We start from the raw sequence: 21519 nt of genomic DNA on the forward strand, positions 1-21519 counted from the left end.
CATAAGGATCTCCATGACCTGCGTACGTCTAATATGAACAATCTCCGAACCACTCTCCTCAAATAAATCGCAATCTTCACTTGACCTTTAACTGTTACTATTTCAGAATTAAAAACCTAATTCAAAGAAAATTTGGCTACCAGTCACAAAACTAGAAAAATAAAAATAATAAAAATGAGAACGTGAAACAGGTTAGCAAAAACCATAAACAGGAGATTCTACAGGAAATAAAAGTGAGAAAGGAAATTATTAATATTACCGACCGTTTAGGAACTCTAGGCTACGAAAGGGATGAAACCACATATCGAATAATTGGTGGAAGAGTTAATGTGTTTTAGGATTAACTATAAACAAGAATTACAGAAGAATATATCGAAGCTATATTATGAAAAATTGCTAAATGTGGAGACAAATTGTGTCCTTCAGTATTAAATGAGGTTGTGCACCTAGTACGGATAAAACAGTATCTGCAGCATCAGAAGAAACTTCGGATGTGTGTTTAGCATTTCATCGAAGTCTGCCGTCTATAAATAAACAAAAAATCACTATAGGGAAATTACCTACGAAGAAGTTCTTGGTAAAGAAACACAGGACCCAAATATGTATGTAGGCTTAATACGCACTACATCTGTGTTTAAAAATCGCTGTAGTTGCCTTGGACTAACGACGAGCGATTATCAATATAACCTGTACAGCCTGTACGCTTTCCAAAGCTGTTATCCATGAAAGAGCTAAACGACGTTTCGTGAACGAAACACAATTTAAGACCGAAACAATTAATAACATTATCTGACAATGGGCACCGATTTACGTAAATGGGGACTGTTGAGAATTTGTGCCAGACCAGGTTTAGAACCCGAGTCTCCCGGTTACTAGGCAGATGCAATGATCACCGTGTCCGAATTTCGCAGTGGTCAACCCGATTGCACGAAATGCCCATGCATGCCGTCCGTCAGAACCAAATTCCCAATTCCTCCACAGACTGCTAATGTCGTGCTCCTTGTACATTATCCTCCTCGCCTTAGTTATACAGTATATGCCCAAAAGAACAGACACCGAATATATACAAACTTAGCCTTACGAGCATTGCAGACGCCGTCTATGTAACACATGTCACACTTCAAAGAATTTACAAATTCGTTGCATTGTTTACTATAGACCATGAATCAAGTAACGTAAAAAAAGCTCTGCTTCTAATGAGATCTTGATTCCGAGTTGAAAAAAAAAAAAAAAAAGAAAAAACAACACTAATAAGTCGCCTATATATTTTAGTTGCTGCCGAAAGAGGAGAACTATTTTCCCACAAACGGAAATATAGTTAAAATTACACTTATATTTCGGCTAGTTTCGCGGTTATTAAAAATTGTAGTGAGAGTTATATAGTGGATTCTCCCCTCCCATCCCCCCAGAAACGTAGTTTTCGCCGCTTTTGTCTACAGCTAGAGAAAGTGTGTTAAATATGGCGCGGACGGAAACACTAGGCTACGCTACAGGGCAATCTGCTCGCACAACGTTTACTCGTCGTTCATAATCGTTGGCCTAAACAACTCTCAATCAAATTATGCCCTTCCAACCTAATTTGGATCTCGGGCTACACTACCCATCGACCTGTCATCACAACCAAAATTCATTGGGGAAGGGGGGGGACGGATTTCCTGTATCTCTCTCTAGGCAAAACTATCAGTTATTGTAGATTGATTGTCAGTCTCAACTACAAGATTTACTAATGATAAACACTTTTGAGACGGCTCATAATTTTAAAATAGTCCTCTTCGTCTTACTTGGCATAAATTGTTCGCTGGCGTCCCAGCAGCTAGCTCCCTCAGTGTGTGCTTCTGCCATCGCACCACGCCAGTCTGTTGTTGTCCTAGCAGACCCAACGCACCGCACATCCGACATCTTCGGAACCACTCACTGGTCAGTTAGCAACTGAACTGGGCACTGTTTACATCTTAAAAGGAAAACTATGCAAAGATGTACACTCAAATGGCACGACTGAGTAGCACACACACAGTAATATCTGTGGAATGTACATCGACACGCGCAGAACGAAATTCTTCTCGCGAACGTACATAGTCTCCGAAAAAAAACTCTCGTGACTATATTCCGGCGTTACGGCCAAGCTCTCATTCAAATGAGCAAAAAATTGTACATTTGAAAATTTTTTTGAGACAATAAAAATACATTCGAAGGATCTGTTTGGGAATTACGAGTGATCATACTATGAGATTTATTTTGGAGTTTCAGTAAAAAAAAATGGTGCCATAATTATGATTTGATCAAGGGCCTGCGAGTCTGAAGTACGCAGACTGCGTGCAGTGTGGCCTCTCAGATGTTACCTGAAATCAAAAATGGATAACATCAGTTGATACCACATTAAATTTATCGGAGCTCATACTTCTCTGAAATTAAAAATGGATAACATCAGTCGATATTACATAATATTTATGGGAGCTCATAACTAACCACAATGAAACAACCTTAAATTTAACGATACGGTGATAATTCTAACTTTGGGGGTTTGTTTCACTCCTTATTCCTTAACAAAAATTGCTTAGTATTAACAAATGTGATATATTATAGTTATAAGCTCCTAAGAAAAGTGTTTACTTTTCGGGGTGATAGGTAGAAGTTAAGCGATTCTAACCATTTTCAGTTTATGCTGCATGCCGTTCTGAGAAAATCATTTCTCGAAAAAAAAAAAAAAAAGTGGAAGGTTTAGGCAAAACTTTTAGTTCTATTATTACTTCAATTTGCATGAACTAAGTGTTACATATATATTTTGAATGTCGCTCAACACGAATCTGAAGTTAGATTTTCAATATTCAAAACGGCTAATCCAATATGGAGGACCAAGGATTATGTTTTGACCAATTTTTTTTACCAAAAATGTATTTTCGTTATTTACGTTTAGTCTGCAATTCAAGGAGTACTTACCAACCCTTCTTCTAGCTCGAATTGTTCCTAGATAGCAATTCCCTGTTCTTCTTGGCAGGAAAAGCCTATCTGTCTAATAATCTGGATATGCAGCACTAGGCAGCCTGCACTCGTCATTCGTCAGTATTTTCGGCGAGTATGTTTGCATGCATTCTGCAGTATGAATCATTTTGTGCACGTGCGTCACGGGACGAGTTTTCATCTACATCTATATGTATACCCTGGAAATCACATTTAAGTGCCTGGCAAAGGGTTCATCGAATCACCTTCACAATTGGTAATTAATTGAAACCCTCAGCTACCGACAGGTGTTGTTGATATACCTCGATGGGGACAGCTGAAAATGTGTGCCCCGACCGGGACTCGAACCCGGAGTCTCCTGCTCACATGGCAGACGCTCTATCCATCTAAGCCACCGAGGACACAAATGAATAGCACGACTGCAGGGACTTATCCCTTGCACGCTTCCCGTGAGACCCACATTTCCAACTGTCCACAATCTACATACGTTATGTACCTAATAGGTATTTGCCCATCCACTCATTACTATCGCACGATGAGGTGCCGATTCCCGTAAGAGTTCGGGCAGCCTGTGCCCATTCGCACAGACGGTCAGTGGCTGGGTAGCCTTTAACTATATATATGAAAATAGTAACTGTTCTCGAAAGAACAGGCGCCACTGACGACCGTGCAGCTTCTCTAGAATAAATGATAATTAATTGAAACCCACGGCTGCCGACAGGTGTTGGTTCAAATGGCTCTGAGCACTATACGACTTAACTTCTGAGGTCATCAGTCGCCTAGAACTTAGAACTAATTAAACCTAACTAACCTAAGGACATCACACACATCCATGCCCGAGGCAGGATTCGAACCTGCGACCGTAGCGGTCGCTCGGTTCCAGACTGTAGCGCCTAGAACCACACGGCAAAGTCGTCATCAATGGTATCTGTTCTTTCGAGAGCGGTTACTATCTTCATATACCTTCACAATTCTCTATTATTCCAATCCCGTATAGCGAGCGGAAAGAACGAATATCTACATCTTTCCGTGCGAGCTCTGATTTCCCTTATTTTATCGAGGTGATCGTTTCTCCCTATGTAGGTCGGTGTCAACAAAATATTTTCGCATTCGGAGGAGAAAGTTGGTGATGGAATTTCGTCACAACGAAAAACGCCTTTGTTCTAATGATGTCCAGCCCAAATCCTGTATAATTTCAGTGACACTCTCCCATATTTCGCGATATAACCTGCTGCCCTTCTTTGAACTTTATCGATGTACTCCGACACTCCTATCAGGTAAGGATCCAACACCGCGCAGCAGTATTCTAAAAGCGGACGGACAAGCGTACCTGAGCAGAGCGTTTCCGACTCAAGTGTGTCCCATGGCAACCGTCTGTTTATGGGAAGCTCCTATGGAACCAAACTGCTGAGGTCATCAGTCCCTATGCTTACACACTACTTACAGTAACTTATGCTAAGGACAACACAAACAAACACACACACACACACACACACACACACACACATACATACATGCCCGAGGGAGGACTCGAAGCTCGTAGCCAATCGTAGCGACGGGGGGAGCCGCGCGAACCGGTGTAAGGCGTTTGAGACAGCACGGCTGCACCGCGCAGATCATGGTAACCGTGACACTGCTTCAAACAATGGGCTGTAGAAACTTTTGTAAAGCACGGATTACAAAAAACCTTTCCGTTCCGAGAGTCTAGACAAGTGCACCTTTAAAAATATGCAACTACAAAGAAATTGAATTATCGAACGTTTTGAATGAGAACCTGACCTTAAGGAACACCGTTGATCAAATGTCGCAGGGATTATGTACCCAGGTTTCACATGTGGGTTAACAGTTTCTAACCAATATCCGCAATGAGCAGGGCTTAAAACTTTGAAGCGTTAAATTTCAAGGGCCGTTCTCCTGTTTGCAAATAGTTTCACAGCGGAAATTTCTCTAGTTTTTTTGCTATAGGAAAAGGAGGATAGCAATGGATGGTGGGGGAAGGGGAGACGGGGGGAGGAATCTTGCGTCTGCCACCTTGGAATCACCAGTACAGAATTTTTATTCATTACGAGATTCTCAGCCACTTGTAGAAGTGATTTCCCGTGATTCTGCAAAACTTTTCCTTTAGCCAATCCTAGCAACTAACTTTGGCACATAAATAAACTGTAGAGTGAACAACTTTTCTGGGAACACTTTTATTTTTAAAATCATGAGAGGTGGAGGGTATATAGTTAGTCGTGATGCATTTCGAGTGCTACCCACAACTACTTCTCAGATAAGAAAGCTAACTATCCAAAATAAGGATAAACACTTGTTACAAAACGCTCCTCTTGCTCGACCTCTCTACAGTACGGCACTTGCTTGACCTGCACATTGCAACCTCAATTAAAATCAACCGAGCAAAAATGTGTGCACTTACTGTTCATAAATCACTTGATTGTTGCGCTCCTTACTTCTGCAATAGAAGACTACAGGCTTTTAAATCTTGGTATCCGAACACAACATGGGAAGCTATTATCCTTTCCATTACACCTCACAACCAACTAATGTCACTCAGCTTTCTTAATGCTACCGAGTGTCACACGAAGTACAGAATTTCTTTTCTCGTCAGTTACTCGCAAACGTGGACCCACCATTATGAGTGGCTGCAGTGTCTTAACCTATATAACCGTACAGATGGTTTCAGACGAAGTGTTACTTGCAGAGGAGTAGGATAACGAGGTATCGGCCTGGCAACTGAGTTGGAGTTTGGCCGAAGCAACTTTAGGCACGAAGGAGATAATGATGTGTCCCTCAGAGAATAATTTTGCCTGGGCTGTAAGCGGCGCACAGCTCAGCGTTTACAAAGTTGCCAATAACATCTCACAGCGGGAATATTATTATTAAGCCCAGTTTCCACAGCAGCGAATGGAAGCGAACGCAACCGTACGAACATTTGCAGACCACTTGCCAGTATTCACTACCTTTCGTCTACGAGGTCTGTTCAAAAAATTCCGGAACTTTGTCCACAAAATTTTTCTACGCTTACCTTCACGTATTTGTATATGATATCCCCCACGACTGATACACCGCTCCCAACACCGTTTTCACTTCCGGGAGCAGACTGTGTTCGCCTTTCGCTGGACCGCGCGTCTATCGTTAACAAATCTTCGTCCTCTCAACTTGGTTTTCATCTTTGGAAGTAAAAAAAAAATGTCAGCAAGGGCCAAGCTGACCTGACGAGCTTTTTATATTTTGATCGTTGAGAACATTTCCCTACCCATTGTGAAGACTGAACCTTGTTCTCAACGTCGTAACTGCAGACCCATGTCTCATCACCAGTTGTAATTTTCTTAAGGAACATCTCGTTCTCATTTGGGTGATCCTAAAGCTCTTCTCAGATTGCGAGGCGGAGGTCTATCTGCTCTTGACTCATGAGCCGTGACACGAACTTGGTGGCAACACGATACATTCCTAGATGCTGTATTAGGATATCACGATCCAACTGCAATGTTACATTCTTCTGCAATCTCTCGGACAGTCAGTCTTCGTTTAGCACGCACAGTTTCGTCGACGTTCCTGACACAAGCGTTGCTGGCGGAAGTCGAAGGACGTCCTGCACGGGGGTCGTCTTCCGTCCGGCCGTTTTTAAAACGTGTGAACCATCCGTAGCACCGAGTACGGCTTAAGCACTCACCACCATAGGCTTCCTGCATCATTTGGTGTGTGTCTGTAAAGGTGTTCTTGAGTTTAGCTTTTAAGTTTCTATGGGGCCAAACTGCTGAGGTCATCAGTCCCTACCTAGGCTTGCACCACTTACACACACCCATGCCCGAGGGAGGACTCTAGCCTCGGACGGGGGCAGCCGCACGAACTGTGACAAGGCCCCGAAGACTGCGCGGCTACCCCGAGCGGCGGTTTTCTTGAGTTTCACGCAAAATTTATTGCAGGCGCATTGCTCCTCTAACTATCCCCTCTCGAAGTTCGCCAACTGTGCGACACAACTCTCTACTCAATACAGCACTGAACAATAAGCTAACAGACATACAACAATGAAACTTCCCGCAGTTACACATTAAGCACACGCGTGTGCGGGGATGTCAACTGCATTTCGCCCCAACACGCCATTGGCGCGAAATTACGAATGTTCCGAAATTTTTTTCAACACACCTCGCGTATTCAAAATTTAGGGTATGTTCTAGAAATTTTTAGCAAGTAGGCTTTCTCCGGATAGCTTACGTGTGTCTTCAGGTATCTGCCAATTTCTTCAGCATCTCTGTTACATTCTCCTGTGGGCCAAACAAACCTGTAACCATTCGTGCTGACTTTCTTATGAGCAGTTCAATGTCCCCTGCTAGTCGTATATGGTACAGGTCCCACACACTGGAGCAATATTAGAGTATGGGTCACACCAATAGTTCAAAAAAGATCATCTTTGTGCACTGATTATATTTCCCTTTAATTCTAACAATGAATTACAGTCGGCCATCATCTTTACCTTTGACTGAGACAATGTGATGGTTCCATTTCTTACTTCGTTATCACCAATGTAAAGATTCTCGCTGCTCCCGTTTATGCTTCATCTCATCACTTTTGTCTTTGATTTACTCTCACCCCAAATTCTACACACATTATATTGTATATTCCATTCATCAGATCCTGTAGTAATTCACTTTCCTGAGGACGATAATATTATCAGCAAATTTTGTCACTGATATCCTTTCACTCCGTATTTCAGTCTGAATCTTGAACCTCTCTCTTATTTTCTTCGTTGCTTCTTTGATGCGTAGATTGAACAGTAGAGGCGAATGACTATATCAAAGTCTTACTCCCTTTTTAATCCTTGCACTTCGTTCTTGGTCTTCCATTCATATTTCCTCTTGGGTCTTGTACGAATATGTTACCTGTCTCTCCCTAGAGCTATTTTCTTCAGAACTTCGATCTTGCACCATTTCACATTGTCGAACGCTTTTCCAGGTCTACAAATCCTATGAACGCGTCTTGAGTTTTATTCAGTCCTGCTTCTATTTCGTATTTTTACAATGTGTTACACCGAGGTATTTGTGTGAGTTGACCGATTGGAAATGAGAGCTATTGCTGTTGTAGTCATAGGATACTATGTTTTTTCGTTTTGTGAACTGCACAATTTTAGGTTTTCGAACATCTAAAGAAAGCTGCAAAAACATCAGAAATTCTGTTTGAGTCTACGTACAAAAATGCATTGTGCCGTACTGTAGAGAGGTCGTGCAAGAGGAGCGTTTTGTAACAAGTGTTTATCCTTATTTTGGATAGTTAGCTTTCTTATCTGAGAAGTAGTTGTGGGTAGCACTTGAAATGCATTACGACTAACTATATACCCTCCACCTCTCATGATTTTAAAAATAAAAGTGTTCCCAGAAAAACAAACTAAACCAAGAAGGGACAAAATATCAGTAACGAACAACGTAGAATCTCCACGGCTAATCTGGATTAAACTGCGCCATCATCTTCAGCAACAATCAGGGCACAATCCAAGGAGGGATCTACACCTACATGGATATTCTGCAAAACACATCTAAGTGCCTGGCATAGGGTTTATCGAATCACCTTGACAATTGTCTATTATTCCAACTTCATGTTTTGGACTGCCCAAGGTGTATTGAAGACTAAAAGTAGTCTGTCACGGAAGACCCAACAGTGGCATGAAGAATGCACAGCTTATGAAGGTCATGGTGCATTTTCTTGTTATTGGTGTTAGTGCGTGCTCTTACCAGACGATGCGGCTACGAGTACGAAAGAGCAGTGTCATATATATAATGACATTTAAGGTTTGGGTTAAAAGTTACTCAGCTGTATCTGATAAATGTTGTTCGTAAATAAATAAGCAATGGTTTGCTATTTGTTTGTTTTAACTTTCTCATCAACTAGAAACGACCGATTAAATAGTAAGTGCGTACTCCTTCCTGACTTTCCCCTGCAAAGGCAAATTGATGAAGTCGAATAGTTTGTAGGAAAAATTTTTGTAGTTTCATGACTTTAGGTTGGCATGACTGAGATGAGCTAAGAGCGGCTGACTAACAAAAAACTTTTATTTATAACCTTAATGTTGCAATGAACAATGACGCGTCGGGTTCAAGTTTCCACATTAACTGAGCAACGTTCAGCGATGCGTTTTCCCTTTCAGAAGGTGGAAAACGGCCAAAATATTTTCTCTAATGATTTTTCAGTGTGGTCGAAGCTGTGCGAACGACGGAAATTTTCGATAAATACGTAGGACAGTTCAGAAACAATCTAACTTCAGTGACAAATGAAGAACGCCGTGGCCGGCCAATTGAAGTGTCTCCTCCTCCGGTTAAAGCCGGCTCTGACGACATTACTCCTGATGGCCGACGTGTTGCAGTAGAACTGAATAGTAAAATAGCTGCAATAGGTAGCGGCACAGTTCGTAAAGTTGTCAGTGACATGCTCAAGTACAGCAAAACAAGTCCAACGTGGGTCCCGAAAGAATTCACACAACAACACCAGGGAACAAAGAGTGCTACGAATGTGAAGGTGAACCTTTTCTGATCGAGATTTTAACGTGTGATGAAACTTTCGTTCAAAATGGTGAACACGACTCGAAAAGACAAGGCGTGAAATGGAAGCACACCAGCTCACCTGTCCGAGAGAAATTCAAAACTCGAGCATCAGCGAGGAAAGTGATGCTGGCCATCATTAGGATGCCACAGTTGTCGTATTTTGGTGATTATTTGGAAGATCAGCGTACAGGATGCAGCGCTGACGACTCACACATACTGACGAGCAAAGTAAAGCCAGCGATGAGAGGAAAGGGTCGCCAATGTCAAAGAAAAGACGTGATAATATTACACAACAATGCTCGCCCATACACAGCGCAGCTGATCCAAGAAACCACTGGAAGGAAAAAGAAACCATAATGGGCTGGGAGACCCTACGTCATCGTCCCTACAGTCCAAATTTGACTTCCGTGAATTTTCATTTTCATATTGCTGATATTATGCAGAATGGAAGCTGTCTGCAGTGTAATTAACTCATACGAAACACTACAAAAGTCAACCTCAATTGTAGAGCATTTATTGCTACCTGTTTGAACCGCTCAAGGACGCATCGCGTGGAAAGGATTCAGCGACAGCGAGGAATTTAATACAATTTCGCTTTTACTTACTTCATTCGCATTTATCGCCTATCTCTTGTCTAGCAGTATGTCGCAAACGACTGGAAAAAGCGCAAGTGGCACTCGTATATAACGAGATCAATATACATTTGCCTTCTGAATACTACACCCGTAATGGGACCAACCTAAGGCAGTTTAAAAAAATCGCAGGTGACACTCGTGTACAAGAAGAGTAAAAGAAAGATGTGCAAAATTACAGACCAGTGTCGTTGACATCGATTTTCTGCAGAATTCTAGAACGTATTCTGAATCTGATTATAATAAATTTCCTAGACACCGGAAAGGTTACGTCCATAAATCTAGCACGGTCTTAGAAAGATCGTGTGAAACGCAGCTTGCCCTTCTCGCACGTTATATACTGCGAACGACGGATGAAGGGTGTCAGGCAGATTGGACTTTCCTAGATTTGAGAAAAGCCTTTGCACGGTGCTCCACTGCACACTGCTAACCAGGGGCATCGTATGAGCATACGGAGTAGGTTCCCAGATATGTGAGTGGCTCAAAGACTACAACAGATACCAGTACGTTCTCGACGGCGTGCGTTGATCAGAGACAAGGGTATCGTCAGGATTGTCCCAGGAAGTGTAACAGACAGCTGTTATTCTCTATAGACATAAATGATGTGACAGGCAAAGTGAACAGCAATCTGCGGCTGTTGATGATGCTGTCGTGTACGGGAGAGTGTCGTCATTGAGTCACTGTAGGAGGATACAATTAACGCGAAGCGCGGACAACTGAGAAAGGTGCAGGAGTCAGTGAGGTACTGAGCCATGCCGACGCCGGTGCCTCAGTCAGCTGCGCTACGTTTGTCGGTTGAGGACCCAGGCCACGAACAGCCTGAGCCAGGTGGTCCCGCATATTGTCGATTCCGTTAAGCCCGGGAAGCCTGGTGGTCGGTGGAGTACAGCAAACTCATCCTGGTGCTTTTCACACCACGCACGTACACTGCAAGCTGTGTCACACATTCAGTTGTTCTGCTGGTAGATTCCGAGGGAAAACAAACTCCATGTAGGTGTGGCATTGGTTCCGACGGATATTTCTGCTCATCCACTGTGCCTTCCAGAACGACGAGATCACGACGGGAGTGTAACGATAACGTTTCTGAGACCATAACGATCCTTCCTCCAAACTTAACCCTGCCGTCGACTGTTGCAGGGTGTTCGCTTTCAGGTGAATCACGCCCTACACGCCAACGTCTAACTGTCACTTGAAAAGCCCTCTTGTCACCGTGCAGTGGACGCCCAGTCGTAGAACTGGCGTGGAAATTCCAGCCTTCGTCCCCGATAAACAGCAGTCAGCATAGGTGTGTGGACCAGGCGTCTGCTGTGATGACCCATACACAGCATTTTTCGCCGAGTGGTCTTTGAGGAGAAACTGTCGGTAGCCCCTCGGTTCACGTGCGTGGTCAGTTGCTCAACAGTTGCACGTTATGTACCTGCAGCCTTCTTTAACTCCTGTTATATGTGGCCCGTGGGGCACCACAACGGCCTCAACGTCGGTTCTGGGCAGCGCCATGCACGGTGCGCTTTAAATATGGCAACACGCGAACATTTTACGAACTTTGCCGTTTCGAAAATGCATCCACCCGTGGCCCGAAAGGCAATCATCACGTGCTTTTGGATGCCACATAAGTGGTTTAGTTTCCGCATTACGCATACCCTACAGTGCTAGTGCTGCCACCCGCTGTCTGTGAGTGGTTATTGCACATTGACGTCGGACACAGGCGGTGATGATGATGATAATGTCACTGGTCCGTGTAGTTGGAAAAAGGAAAGGAAAAGAAAACAGAAAGGGGAAAGGATGCTAATTGGTACCAGGAGCACCGAAAATGTGTTAAGTACACGAATTGCCTGTGCATGAACCCCGAACGAAATAGGAGCAGCGGCAGTTTAGAAATTGTAAATGGTAGAATCACTGCTGAACAGTAAGTTTCTCGCCCAACCTGACGAAACAGATGTGGAGATTGAGAAACGAATGCATAACTGCTGGAAAAGAGTCTGCGGAGAGGAGACAGTACCTGTGAGTGTATGCTTTCCCGGCGTATACAGCTGGCGAAGAGTTCTCGGGCTTCCAGCCGGGTGGCGGTGTCTTCAAACAGCGACGTTTCGACGAGTGACATACTCATCATCTTCTGGCGAAGTGCCGAGACTTTGCGGATGCCGGTCCCTTTATACCTGCGGTATACCGCAGGTATAAAGGGACCGGCATCCGCAAAGTCTCGGCACTTCGCCAGAAGATGATGAGTATGTCACTCGTCGAAACGTCGCTGTTTGAAGACACCGCCACCCGGCTGGAAGCCCGAGAACTCTTCGCCAAGAGACAGTACCTGTTTTCCGAAGGTTTAAAGAGCAATTTCAAGATTTGCGAGATAAACGTTTAGATTACGTCGCAAGTATGACGAATTATGAGAAAGGCTGCACAGTGTAAAGGAAGCTACTGGGATGTGCCATAACCATGGCCCTAGTTCAGGGATTCAGCTGCGCGATGAGATTTTGAAGGTGACTTAAGTTTTTTTTGAAAATAGATAATAAATCTGTTCCCGACAAATGAATCCGGGTGATCAGTTACGAAGAAGGGGGGAAAATGTGTGAAAATAAATCTCGTCTTATGAGGGACATTTCAGAGTTGTTCGAAACAACTGAAGCAACTGTACACCATTGCACGTTGATATCTGAAGCACGGAAGACTAGCTTTTTTACCAGAGGAAAGTCCAAATAATTGTGAAATATTTTTTTCTGAACCGAGAAATGTCATAACTGGGTTGTCATTTAAAACTGCATTGCTACGCTTCGAAATGGCTGCAAATTAAGCTATGAAAACAGTGTTCTCCGAGCCATCTATTTCCAGTTGTAATTTTCATTTCAAGCAATGCCTCTGGAAGACATAGAAGAACTGGGATTAGTGGAGAAATACAGGGATGAAGAAGTAGTACGATTGTCTTGCCACATGTATACTGTAAAGCACATCTTTCACCGGACTGCCTTGATGATGCATGGATGGTAACAGCGTATCAAAGGCCCAGTGGCGAAAAGATCATGAATTCGTAGACTATACAGTCAATCAATAGATGGAAAATCCTAGTACACCATCTGAAATGTAGAATTGGCGAAGACAGACAGTCGACCGAAATTATTTCGCAATAAATTCACTCTTAATTTGGCTTCAGTTGCGTTAGGTAATACCTCGATACCTAACACAACTGTATCAAAGTTATCTGCGTTCAGAGAATTTATTTCCAAGTGATTTCGGTCAGCTATCTACCGTCATCAATTCGATGCACAGGACCATGAATGCTGTCGAAGTTTGGCATAGCAAAGGTATCTGAACCTACAAATTCTGATCAATACGCTGAAGGAGAATGCAATAAAATCAATACCTGAAATTAAAAAAAAAATAATCCATTGGTCAGCCTCTTCAGTGAAAGAGGTAAAAGATACATATGTGTTGAAAAAGAGTTAAAAGATATTTTAAGAATACATAATGACTCGGTGGATTTAAGACGTTTAAAATTTACGACATTCCTACGAAAAGTTCGTAAAATAAGACAGGAAGTAATGTTGTAGAATGGAAAAGGAAAAAAAATAATATTTTTTAAAACACGGCTATGCACTATGTGCATAGACAGTTTTAAGCCTAGATAAAATGTGGAGGGGAGTTCTTATTACAAAACGACAGGCAGAGCCTCCCCACTGTCGCGGCTTCCTTTGAAGGTCGGAGAACCCGCAGCTAAAATGTATGTGGTCAGAAAAACCGCGTTGACTCAAGGGTCGCAAAGTCCACGACCGCAGAACCCCATGACATCATCCTTCAAGAGGCGGCGAGGCATCTCGTACAGTAGTTATTTGGGAGTGAAGTTATTCCTCGCTCCTCATGAGACGTCATCAAACTGATCTTCCTGCTTCTGGAGTGTCTAAGCGACTATGAAGGAATCCCGAAACGTTACATCTTATTTTTATTCTGCTCTCCGTTCCACACCAAGGACCCACTTCTTTTCTGTGGTACTCGAACACTTGTACTTCTTCGATGTCATTTTCGCGACGGATTGATGTACTGTGCTTATGCTTTATTGAGAAAAAACGGGAATTTTTCGAAGTGTATAGCGGTGAAACGATTATCTTAATAAACGATAAAACAATTCCAGATATCGAGTATTACGTACCGGCTGACTCTTCATTACAAAATCTTTACGGGGCTGTCTGTTATGACAGTCGCTTCCGTTTATGGAATGTACCGAACAGAAGCGGTTTCTTCGATAAATAGAAGTTCTTACATGGGTCTTGACAACACGACCGAATTACAGAGGTTCAAATAATGAGACTCGACTGCGTGTAACTGCATAGGCAGATTTTCGGTCCCCGCAAATAATTGTAACGCAACTAAGGACATTATAGCGACACGAACGTCAGCCGGGTAAATAAGTCGTACACCAAGTGGACATCCAGCAGACGCAGGTAAACACTTCCTGTTATACCATGCCACTGCTGCCTTGGTGTAAACACGGAGGACAGCAGGAAGTGCTCTACGACCACTAGCTGGACTCCAGAGCAGGAAACAGCCGGGGTCCTCGGTGGTCTAGTGGTAAGGGGTCTGGAACGTTCCAGCGCCTCGGCTGGGGCTATTCGCCCCAGCCGGGCCGGGGTTCTATCCCCGGCCGGCGCTGGAATTTTCAGATTTCCGAACACTAGCCTCCACCTCTGCCCTGGCATGTGGCGCATGCCGGGTACCCCAGTGGGGTCCGTGCTTCGGATCCCGCGTGGAGCTCACTCCCACACTACAAACTAAACCTGATTATGCTGTTGCAAACATTTTAAACTTTAATGCAACCACTTTCTTCACCAGGCTTCATCTACATATTTTTAAGGTACTTAATGTATGTCACTATCAACAGAAACTGCATGGTATCATTAATATTTCTAGGATTACAACTATGAAATAAAAACCTTGCAAAAAAAAAAAAAAATGTTTTCCTTCGTGTGCTGAATACTGCTGATGTAAATACCCAAACATCTGCCATTTTCTTGTATTTAACAGTCAATATTCGAAAAAAGAAGTTTATCGTACTGATTCATAATTTACATACTTTATTTCACACATTCTCAGTGCTGAAACAGCAGTAATTATTTCAAAGTCATAAGAAACCTCAAAATATTGTATCAATAGCAACAATGTGTTCTTTTTAGAATCATGATTGACTATGTGAGAAATAAATTCCGTATAAGAATTCGTTTCGTAACAGTTGACAGTACCTTTTAAAAATACATTGTTTCCACAAATTGCATTTTCAAAAACGAACCCAGGCCTTCTTTTTTTCTCAAATTATTCTAGGGTCAAAATGAGATGTTTGATTTGACACAGGTCACTAATGAGATAAACTCTTTTTTTTTAATGAAAAACGATATTTCTCGTGGTTTTATGTGAGCTGAATGCTGAATCAAACAGATAACACTTAACATTAATAAGAGGAATTTCTTGGAGATTTTACTAACACGTCTACATATTTCATATAATATTTCGATTAATAGTTATATGAAAACCTCTCTGCATCTACTTTTTGTAAAAGTATCTTGTGGGTCATTAAAGGAATTATATTACTACCTCTACAGGTTAAGTCTAGTTGAATGAAAGAGATTGTAAAGGCCGTAGCCGAAGATGCAGAATGTTACCTTCTCTGCAAGGCGTTTGCCATCAGTAATGAGTGAAACTGTAAAGTAAGAAAAAGAGATGACAAATGTCTATTATTGCTATTCTTACTTACAGTTTCCCTTGCTGTTCAAAATTCTTTAACCCACAATACCTTGCGATTATTTTGGTACCATTTAATGTAACAGTAGCCCCGACACCTCACTGCGCAGAGGAAATTGAACCTACATTTCGTATTTTTGTTTATGAAAGAGAGACTGTCTGCCAGTATGGGTGTTTCTTTTGCTATTAAATTCCGAGCCTCATATCCATTTTAATGCTTAAAAGTCTGGACAAAACTTTTAGTAATATTAAATTACAAACAGGGAATGATGAATGTAACATGCTGCGTACATTAATGTCACTGGAGATGTAGTTTGCATTATATGTTACGAGAGCAGAATTATTTTGTAACGTATGAAATATACAAAATTACGGTAACAGACAAACCGAGCAATGATGCCATAGTCTGTTTTGTAATAATAGTGTAAAGGAAGGAATAAACAGCAACTAGACATTTAAGTCACTCAATTTTCGCGGCCATTTTGCGGTTCATCACTTCGCTGCTAGGTGTCGCTACTAGTCCCTCACACAGCCAGTTATCACTTCGCTGCTAGGTGTCGCTACTAGTCCCTCACACACTCAGTTGTCTATAGTGCAGGGCTTCGCTACCAGAAAGCTCTATCAGCACCAGCGAGGACTCACTCTGTCGGCGTTTGCTGCTTCATTCCTAAACATCTATGCTAGCTGACGTGACTGCTAAATCTTCAGACTAAACGAAAAAAATAACACCAATACCAAATAAGGCAAATAGTGATAAGTGCGAATACTACCGAACCAACACTTTCATACGTCCCAGCTGAAAATACTGATCCAAAATATTTACAGAGCAATGGAACACATTAGAGAAGACGAGCTAGAGGAAAATCAATTTCGAGAGAATACGCTAGCCGCTAGAGATCGGTTGAAGAAATTCAACTCATATTTATAACATCTTTAGACGTAGAAAATAACTTTTGACAGTTTTGACCAGAATATAAAGTTTGAATTTAAAATACAACCAGGGATAAAATACAGTGAGCGGCATGTTATCTAGAACCCGGCCAGAAATCAGACAGCAGTTGTAAGACTTAAAAGGAAGCTGGTAGTTGATAGTTGAGAAGTGTGTGTGTGTGTGTGTGTGTGTGTGTGTGTGTGTGTGAGAGAGAGAGAGAGAGAGAGAGAGAGAGAGAGTGTTCTAGCCAACCCTCCCATGTTATTCACTCTGCATACAGAATGTTTCACATGTCATGCTGCACACTTATCGCGTCTGTAGAGGAGACCTAGCTGATGAAGTTTTACATAGGAATCGATGTCTGGAAACAGAGTATATAAGTTACAGGCGATGGTGTCTGTAAAATATGTGTATACACGGCGATCCAATGAAGATGTTACCAATTTTCTATGATGATGGAGATGTATAAATGTATCAATTTAACCCATTGTTTCCTGACATAAGAAAAAATTTACTTTTTAACATTTTCTTTGCAGAATTTGTGCTATTGTGGCCTCAAATGACGGTAGGATTTTTTGTAAAATTTTATCTTATTTTTCACAACTTTTTTCTCTCCTGGTACTCAGAAGTACCGTCAGACTCCGTGGACAGAATCACAATATGTGCAGAAAAATGATCCAATTTTTATAACTAGTACTTTATTCCACATAAACATTAAATATTTTTACATTAGAAAATTAATTAACAGAAATATGATAAGATATTTCTGAATTTTTTTTAAATTTTGCATAAATTTATTCTAGAGCAACTTCACAATACATAGTAACTTAGCTATACATATCACATATTTCGTGTTAGTGATACCTCATGAAATTGTAGGAAACAGTTCTTTTTTTCATTGGAGCACAAATACACTTTACATGTACTACATTGTGAATGTGGTCTCGACTGAATTTTATTTTTCGCACACATTTCGCATCGTCCTCTTTTACAACTGAACACTGCAAAATGGTTTTCTCGGTTGCCAAGATGTACATTCTTCAGAACAGAAAAGTTATCCTTCCTTCTCTATGGGGGAGTTATTTCATCTTTACCAGAGTTTCTCTTTTTGAGATTTGGCACTTGCTGTTCATTCATTAGCCCTAGTGCCACAGAACTCCTGAATTCCAGCAGTGGCAGTGCCCCATGTAGATCACTGAAAATGACGTAAGCATTGACAAAAGCAATTTCTATTGCTCCCCAGAAGAGACGGTGCCACCATTTCTTTGACCGCCTGTCAAGACCATAAGTTGAACGTAATCTGTCTGCATGATCCACACCACCCATGTGTTTATTGTAATCACATACAATAACTGGTCGTGGTATAGTCATACTAGTTCCATCTTGCTGTTTTCTTGTCACTACGCTCTGTTCAGTGCCATGGAGGTTTGACGCAAAATACACTACTTTATTTTCCCTCCATTGAAATACTGTTGGGTCTAAAGATGACTCTCTGTGATTTGATTCCCCACGGTTTAGACATTTATCTTTAGGTAAATTCCCTGGAAAACCTTTCCTGTTTGTTCTAATTGTTTCTGTGTCAGAAAAAGTGAACAGAACAACTTGTGAGGAGAAACGCATTGTTGCTACAATAAAGTGTTCGCACAACCTGACGGTACTAATAAGTCCGCCTTATATTTTCCACTTTATCTCATTCACTTGTAACGTAATGCTTCAAACTATTATAAAAAAAAACAAAGAAGGTAAGAACGTACAATGGAAAACTCAACGGAAGTTTCAATAAATTGCACACAAACTCAGGTAACACCATTGAAACAAGCACATACAATCTTCTGTTTTCACAGCAGCGCGCAAAACACAATTTCAAGCTCTGACCGCCAGAGAAGTCTATGTATTGCACAATAACATCTATGAAACAGTAGAGCAGAGTTACTGTTATGTACCGACGGGCTCTCAGATCACGAAACTGCACCACGAGAAAATAATGACAGTCAAAACTTACTGGTACTTTTAAGTACCGTCAGGCAACAAAGGGTTAAGGTTATGTCCCTATAACGGAAAATTAGAAGAGAAGACATTCCTGTTACATGACTGAAAGAAGAAGACAATATCCAGTACACATGGGCTGTAAAATGCATACCTTAAGAGCTGTAAGGACTTTTTGGTCTTCGGTAGCATAAAACATATTTCCACTATTGAACAAGTGCATCTAGCTCCTCAGGCATGCATTTTGCAGCCCATGGTGGTGGTGGTTGTTGGGATGTTTAAGGGGGACTAAACAGCGAAGGTCATCAGTCCCCCATTCCAAAAACAGGCGAGACAGAAATTCACGAAGCAGGTAAAACCCCAAGGGGAAGGAGACTCCCCCCAGGCCCTAAAAGAACACAAATGCGGCAACGAACACTACAGACACGAAGAGAACAGATGAACACCAGAAAGAAAGAAACAGAAGAAAAGAATATGGCCGGAGACTGGTTGACTGACCATGAGAACAAAAAAAGAGAAAGAGTCAACCATCCGACGACACACCAAAACCGCAACAAATATTGAGAGACGCGAGGACAAAAGACACGGAAAGGTGCAGGACCTCCCTAAATGGAACCATAAAAAGGACTACCACAGATAAAATTTAAAACGTCATCAGCCATGGAGGCATCGTCACATAAAATCAAAGGCAAAGTGCCCGGGAGATTAAAAGACTGCCGGAGGGTGCGCATTCGGGGACACCCCAACAAAATGTGGGCGACCGTCAGCCGGGACCCACACCGACACAGGGGGGGGGATCCTCCTGACGCAAAAGATGACCGTGCGACAGGTAGGTATGGCCAATGCGCAGCCGACACAGGATGACAGAGTCCCTGCGAGAAGGCCACAGGGAGGAGCGCCACACATCGGTCATCTCCTTGACAGCCCGCAATTTATTCGGGGATGTCATGCTACGCCACTCAGCAGTCCACATCCCAAGTACCTTACGGCGCAACACCAGCTGCTGATCGCGAGCTGTGTCGATCTCTAAAGCTGGGGCGTCGACCGCCCCTTTGGCCAGCCAGTCAACACGTTCGTTCCCCGGGATGCCAACGTGACCTGGCGTCCAAATAAAGACCACCGAACGACCAGAGCGGGTAATGGCGGAAACAGACTCCTGAATAGAGGACACCAGAGGAGAAGAGGTATAGCAGCGGTCGATGGCCTGGAGGCCGCTCAGGGAGTCACTGCAGATGACGTTGGACGTACCTGAGCAGGAACGCATATGCTCAAGAGCGCGCAATATGGCCACCAGCTCTGCAGTAAAAATACTGCAGCCAGCCGGCAAGGAGCGCTGTTCAACATGGGCAGCGTGAGCAAAAGCGTAGGCAGTGCGACCATCAACCAGGGAACCATCAGTGAAGACAGTCTCACAGCCCGAAAATGAGGCGAGGAGCGCAAGAAAACGGCGACGGAGGGCCACAGGCGGAACCGAGTCCTTGGGCCCCTGTGCCAAGTCCAGACGGACGGACGGCTGGGGCAAACACCAGGGAGGCGTAGGTGCACGGGCCCGGAAGGGAGGCAGAAGATGGAATGACCCCAGTTCCGACAGCAGGGACTGCACGCGGACAGCTATGGAACGCCCAGACCGAGGTCGCCATTCGGGCAGATGGAGGACCATGGCAGGGAAAAGCAGGCGACGCTTGGGATGGCCTGGCGAGCAATGCATGTGGACAGCATAGTCGGCGAGCAGTTGATGGCGGCGAATCCGCAGCGGGGGAACCCCGGCCTCCACCAGTAGACTATCCACGGGGCTCGTACGAAAAGCGCCAGTTGCAAGCCGAACCCCACAGTGGTGTATGGGGTCCAACAACTTCAACACTGAGGGTGATGCAGACCCATAGGCCAGGCTCCCATAATCAAGCCTGGACTGCACAAGGGCTCTGTATAATCGCAACAGCATGCAGTGATCCTCACCCCAAGATGTGTGGCTCAGGCAGCGGAGGGCGTTGAGGTGCCGCCAGCACTTTTGCTTCAGCTGAGTAATATGAGGAACCCATGTGAGCCGGGCATCAAAGACGAGTCCTAAGAAGCGGCAAGTGTCCACCACTTCAAGCAGGTGGCCGTCGAGGTAAAGTTCAGGATGAGGGTGGATCGTCCGACACCTGCAGAAGTGCATAACTCGAGTCTTGGCTGCAGAGAACTGAAAACCATGAGTCAGAGCCCATGATGCTGCCTTGCGAACGGCTACTTGCAGCCTGCGTTCGGCGACTCCCGCAGTCGTGGAGCCAAATGAGATGCAGAAGTCGTCGGCATACAAAGGAGACACCGACGACCCCACGGCTGCAGCCAGACCAGTAATGGCCACTAGGAGTAAGGAGACGCTCAACACCGAGCCCTGCGGGACCCCATTTTCCTGTATATAAGATGAACTAGAGGCGGCACCCACTTGCACCCGGAAAGAGCGGCGAAATAAAAAGGTTTGAAGAAAAGCCGGGAGCTGACCACCAAGACCCCACTCATGCAACGTAGCAAGGATGTGATGCCTCCATGTGGTGTCATACGCCTTCCACAGATCAAAAAAGACAGCAACGAGATGCTGACGTCGGGCAAAGGCCGTACGGATAGCAGATTCCAGCCGCACCAAATTGTCCGCTGCAGACAGACCCCGACGGAAGCCACCCTGGGATGGAGCGAGGAGACCGCGCGACTCAAGGACCCAACACAAACGCCGCCCCACCATACGTTCGAGCAATTTGCACAAAACGTTGGTGAG

Source organism: Schistocerca serialis, chromosome 12 (assembly GCF_023864345.2).
Source record: "Schistocerca serialis cubense isolate TAMUIC-IGC-003099 chromosome 12, iqSchSeri2.2, whole genome shotgun sequence".
In the NCBI taxonomy this organism is placed as follows: domain Eukaryota; kingdom Metazoa; phylum Arthropoda; class Insecta; order Orthoptera; family Acrididae; genus Schistocerca; species Schistocerca serialis.